Below are 6,000 nucleotides of genomic sequence, written 5' to 3' on the forward strand. Positions count from 1 at the left end.
CTGGGGGTGAGAGGGGAGCGGTAAAATATACGCAAGTACTTAGCTTTTGCTGAGAGTGCCGTTCTTCTCTGTTTCCGGAGGTGTGAGTAGGCTGTGTGGCTGGCTGCTCCTCTGTGCGGAAACTGTGGCCGAAAGCTACTACCAGCCCTCTGTAGCCGCTCCTGGGAATGGTACCTGAGGGGTCCCGGTGATTTAGGTCCAGTAATTCTTCTCTGCTTCTGAACCATCTCTCCTCCTGCCTCTCAGTCCATTTTCTAACTTTGCCTTTGATGTTCAGGTCTCCTAGGTTGTCATAAATATAAGCATTTCACTTTTGGGGGGGGTCTTTGCTGTGAGAAGGTTGACAGGAAGCGTCTGGCTATTCCGCCATCTTGGCCCCATCTCCAGGGGTAGTTTTTGTCCTATTTATCTAGTGCTGCTATAACAGTAATACCACAAGTGGATGGCTTTACGAAATAGAATTTTATTCTTTCAGTCTAGGAGGCTAGAAGTCTGACTCAAGGGTGCCAGCCCCAGGGGGAGGTTTTCTCTCTGTCAGCTCTAGGGGAAGGTCCTTGTCATCAATCTTCCCCTGGTCTAGGGGCTTCTCAGAGCAGAAACCCTGGGTCCAAAGGATGTTCTCTACTTCTGGTGCTTCTTTCTTGGTGGTATGAGGTCCCTGTCCACTCTACTTAATTCTCTTTTTTATATCTCAAAAGGGATTGACTTATACAACCTAATCCTATAGATTGAGTTCTGCCTCATTCACATAACTGCCTCTAATTCTGCCTCATTAACATCACAGAGATTAGGATTTACAACACATAGTATAATCATATCAGATCACAATATGGAGGACAAACACACAATACTGGGAATCATGGCCTAGCAAAGTTGACACACATTTTTAGGGAACACTATTAAATCCATAACAGTTTTACTTCTTTCTTTTCAATTTGGATGCCTTTTATTTATTTTTTCTTGCCTTAATGCTCTAGCTAGGACTACCAGCACTATGTGAAACAGGACTGGTGATAAAGAGCATCCTTGTCTTGTTCCTGTTGTCAGAGGGAATCGTTTCTGCCTCTCTCTGTTGAGAATGATGTTGGCTATTGGTTTTGTATAGATGCTCTTTATTACGTTGAGGAATTTCCCTTCTATTCCTCATTTATTGAGAGTTTTTTTTTTTTTTTATCAGGAATGGGTGTTGGTCTTTATCAAATGCCGTTTCTGTGTCAGTTGAGATGATCATGTCATTCTTTTCTTTTGTTCTGTTTATGTGGTGGATTCCCTTGATTGATTTTCTAATGTGGAGCCATCCTTGTATACCTGGTATGCATTTCACTTGGTCGTGGTGTATTATTTTCTTGATATGGTTCTGAATTTTATTGGCTAGAAGGTTGTTGAGAATTTTTGAATCTATATTCATGACAGGTATTGGTCTGTAATTTTCTTTTTTTGGGGGGGGTGTCTTTGCCTGGCTTTGGTATTGGGGTTATGTTTGCTTCATAGAATGAGTTTGGAAATATTTCCTCCTTTTCTGTGCTCTGAAATAGTTTGAACAGCACTAGTGTGAGGTCTTCTCTGAATCTTTGGTGGAATTCTCCAGATAAGCCACCTGGGCCAGGGCTTTTCGTTGTTGTTGTTGGGTTTTTTTTTTTTTTTTTTAAAACCTCTTCAATCTCTTCTCTTGCTATGGGTCTGTTCAGGTTTTCTCTCTCAGTTTGTGTTTAGGTAGGTGGTGTGTTTCTAGAAATTTGTCCATTTCCTCTAGGGTCTCAAATTTTCTTTTTTTCACTTTAAATAAGTTTTTGCTTTTGTACCTAATTGTGTATCCACAATTTTATTATCTTTCTTAATGAAGGAGCTTTCTCCCACATTGTATAAGCTTCATGCTCAGAAAGCTAGATATGTCCTTGCATATAAGGCTGGACCTGGAGGGAGACAGGCTTCTTGAAAATCTAATCCAATCTTCAAATTTATTCAGAAGTCCTCACTTGCAATTATGGGCCTCTGGCTTGGGGAAGGTCATTGATCTCTCTGCTATGGATCCTAACTTAGTTGACTTCCTCACTACTTGATTTACCCAAGTGTGTTCTGCACCTGGCCTTTCTCTCAATTTGAACCTAACATGTACATACAGTTGGCACCTACTTCTTTCACCTGGTGTGATGGTTAATTTTATGTGCCAATTTGGCTACGCTCTAGTTCCAGTGACTTCACTAAACATTATACTAGTCACTGTTCCACAATGTAATGTAGTATAATCACTTTCCATAATGTAATCCAGTGTAATGTAATCAGTCAATCAGCTGATAAGGGATTTTTCTTAGTGTTCGTTTGCTTCCAGATTATAAATAGATATTTTTGCAGAATTCATTCTCTCTCTCCACTCTGTACTTCTTCTATTACCTGGCCTATAGATCTTGGGATGCAAGCACACAGAATATATACTGCATGTATATATTTATAGACAGAGGAGAGTCCTTGGGTAGCACAAACAGTTAAGTGCTCAACCGCTAGGCAAAGGTTGGCAGTTTGAATCCACCCAGAGGCATCTTGGAAGACAAGCCTGGCAATCTGCTTACAAAAGTTCACAGCCTTGAAAACCCTATGGAGCAGCTCTACTCTGCACACATGAGGTCACCATAAGTAAGAATTGACTCAACAGCAACGAACAACAACAACACACACACACACACACACACACACACACATATATACATGTGTCTCTATCACAGGTTCTAACTCTCTAGTGAACCCGGACTAAGAAACCTGCCTTTTTCCTTCTCCTCCTTTGGGATTCCAATCAGGAATTTCTGTTTCCTGGAAGTCGTCCCAAAAATGCTTTCAGTCCAGGCTGGGTACCTACATATAGTGGACACTCAACAATTTTTGGTTGAATGAATGAAAGGATGAAAGAAATGCACCTTGTTTCACATTAACACACACAGCTATTGTCACTGATCCATCAAATTAGTCCTCTGTATTCCTGGAAACTACAGGGTGGCTATGAGTAGGAATCGACTCGACAGCAACGGGTTTGGTTTTTTTACTCCTGGAAAAGTACATCTTTCTTGGCTGGCTCTGGTAGAATCCCGAATTCCATCTGAAACTACTCCCCTGACTCCTGGGTTATTCCTTTCACAGGATCCTGCATCTCCCACTCTTGATACCTTCAGGCAAAAATGGTTCCTTTATTTAACCTCTCTTACTTGACCTAATGCCTTCCAATTTCTGACACTTACGTGTCACCCACTGTGACAAGAGCCTTCAATGACTACCATTTAAACCAAAACCAATTCAAACCCATTACTGTCGAGTTGATTCTGACTCATAGAGACCCTACAGGGCAGAGTAGAACTTCCCCATAGGGTTTCCAAGGAATGGCTGGTGGATTCAAACTGCCGACATTTTGGTTAGCAGCCAAGAGTTCTCATGATATTTATTTAAGGTAAGTATTATCACCATTTTACACGTGAGGAAGCTGAGACCCAAAAAGGTTATGTAACTTGTCCATAGATACTCAGGCAATAGGTTGAGGAGCTAGATCTTCTGGTACTTTTTGCTACATTCCATTGTCTCCAGGGTCACAGCCCCAACCTCTGTTCCTAACAACTCTCTGTCCCCACAACCATCTTCCTGCCATTTCATTTCTTGCAAAATTCCATATCTTTGCATGCAGGTATCATGGCCACATAATGAGAGGATAGGGCTCTGGGAGTTCCTAACTCAGCCCAGGTGGCTGGAAGGTGGGAAGGGGTGAGGTGCAACTTAGAGAGGTCCAGGGTACACACTGTGGAGCCAAAGTGTAAGGGGGAGGGAGAGAGCTTACACTCGAGGAAAAGACGGGGGGCAGTGACAGTCCTCAATAAGATAGTCCCTACAGAGGAAGAGGCAGGGGGTGGTGACATTCCTCGATAAGATGGTCCCTGCATAGTTAAACATTAAAAAAAAAAAAAAAAACCACTGCCATCGAGTTGATTCCAACTCATAGTGACCCTATAGGACAGAGCAGAACTGCCCCCATAGAGTTTCCAAGGAGTGCCTGGTGGATTCGAACTGCTGACCATTTGATTAGCAGCCGTAGCACTTAACCACTACGCCACCAGGGTTTCCAGTTATACATTAAGCAAAGGAAATGGTCCCTATAGGGTCTCTAACTTGATAAGGTCCCTGACTTGATAAGGTCCCTGACTTGGCTGTTAAACATTAACAGGGAATGATGATAGAAAAAGGGTATAAAACCCTAAGAAAATGACTGTCGTGGCTCTCAGATTCTCTCTGTATCTGAGTAACCCGCTTGACGCTCCCTAGTCAAGTGTACTTTTGCTACTAACCCTCTGCTTGCTAATAAACCTCTGCTCGCTTGGCACTATTTTTCTCAGTGTTTGAATTCTTTCCTACACCAAAGACAAGAACCGAGGCCATTCTCTGGTAACAAAACCACCCCGGGTTCAAATCCTGGCTCACTCACTCTTAAGCTTTGTGGTCTTGGCCAAGTTACTCAACCCCTTAGTGCCTCAGTTTTCCCATCTGTAAAGTGGGGACAATAACAGTGTTCATGTCACTGATTATTGAGGTGATTAAATGAATCGATATGTGAACAGTGGCCAGCACTTCATAAGCCTGAATGAATGACAGCAGTAGTTATTATTACTATCATTCTCTAGGGGTGGAGTTTTCTCAGTTCCATGTTCTCACTGCTGAGCTGGATTTAGCTGCTCTGAGTCAGGAGTAGTCTTGGCTTTCTGTTGGAGGCTCACGGGAGGGAAAGAAGAGGGGAAGATGGATAGGTGCCCAGACTATGCCCAGATCTCAGGGGAAAGATGCCTGCCTTCACCTTTGGGCAAGGAGGCTCTAGGAAACTAAAGAGCCTTGGGGTTTCAGGATGGCAGGGTCCTGGAAAGGCCTCCATGGCCACCCCCTGCCTGCAGACAGCCTGTTTGGAGATGCTCTGCTTGTTTGAGGCGCTGAGGAGCCGGTGACAGCCAAGAAGGTTTATGGTGTTGCACACTAGCTCTGCCTTCTATTTCGGGACCCACAAAGGTCAAAGTCAGTCCTTGCCTGCAGGAAGGGAGAGATGCTAGCAGGAGCAGCTGGGTTTCCCAGCCTCGTGGGTCCCACTAACCGGAGGCACAAACTTCGAATCCATCAAGCATGGGGGCTGACATAAACTCCAGCACAGAGCCCCGAGGGGCTGCTCTGTACAGAATACCCAATAAGCCGAATATGGAGAGAAGTAAAGCTCCCCCCAGCTCATTGCAGGAGATTGCCAGCCTCCCTCTTCCCCGTTCCTGAAACCCGTGAAGTAGCAATTTAAAACTGCCGGGAGGTGGGAGGCCCCACAAACTGAACTTCTCTCCTGGCTCAAGCTGATGGAACTGCACTCCTCAACCAGCCCGATGCTGGCACTGAAAACTCCCCCATAAAACACCCTGTAAAATAAGCTCTCGGAGCCAGTGAGCCAGGCTTGTGACTGAAGTCTCTGTCCTCAGACCCCTTCCCCTTGTGCTCAGCCCAGAGCATTCTGTGCTTGCTTTAACCCATTTCCCGGGGCCCTGTAGATATACAGGGGACCTCAGCCCATCTGTACAACTTCCAGGGGGATGGATTTTGGGGCATTGATGGAGGTCCTAACTAAGCACTCTAGAGAGGAAAACCAGCTGGAGTGGAGGGGCAAGAACAACAGATTTGCGATCAGACATCTTGGGTTTCAATCCCTGGCCTTCTTTAACACCTGAAGCCAGTGATTCTCAAAATGTGGTCCCCTGACCTGAAGTAGTGGCACCATCACTTGGAAGTCTGTTCATATGCAAATACTCAGGCCCCAACCCAGACAGACTCAATCGGAAACTCCAAACCAGGCCCAGCAGTTGTGTTTTAACAAGCCCCCTGGGTGATTTTGATGCACATCAAGTTCCAAATCACTGCCTTCAGTAATTTGCCTCGTTTGAGACTCACTCCTCATCTGTAAAATGGAAGAAAATACTGTTTTGCAGAGTTGTTGCAATAAATGAG

Source organism: Elephas maximus, chromosome 17 (assembly GCF_024166365.1).
Source record: "Elephas maximus indicus isolate mEleMax1 chromosome 17, mEleMax1 primary haplotype, whole genome shotgun sequence".
Taxonomy (NCBI): domain Eukaryota; kingdom Metazoa; phylum Chordata; class Mammalia; order Proboscidea; family Elephantidae; genus Elephas; species Elephas maximus.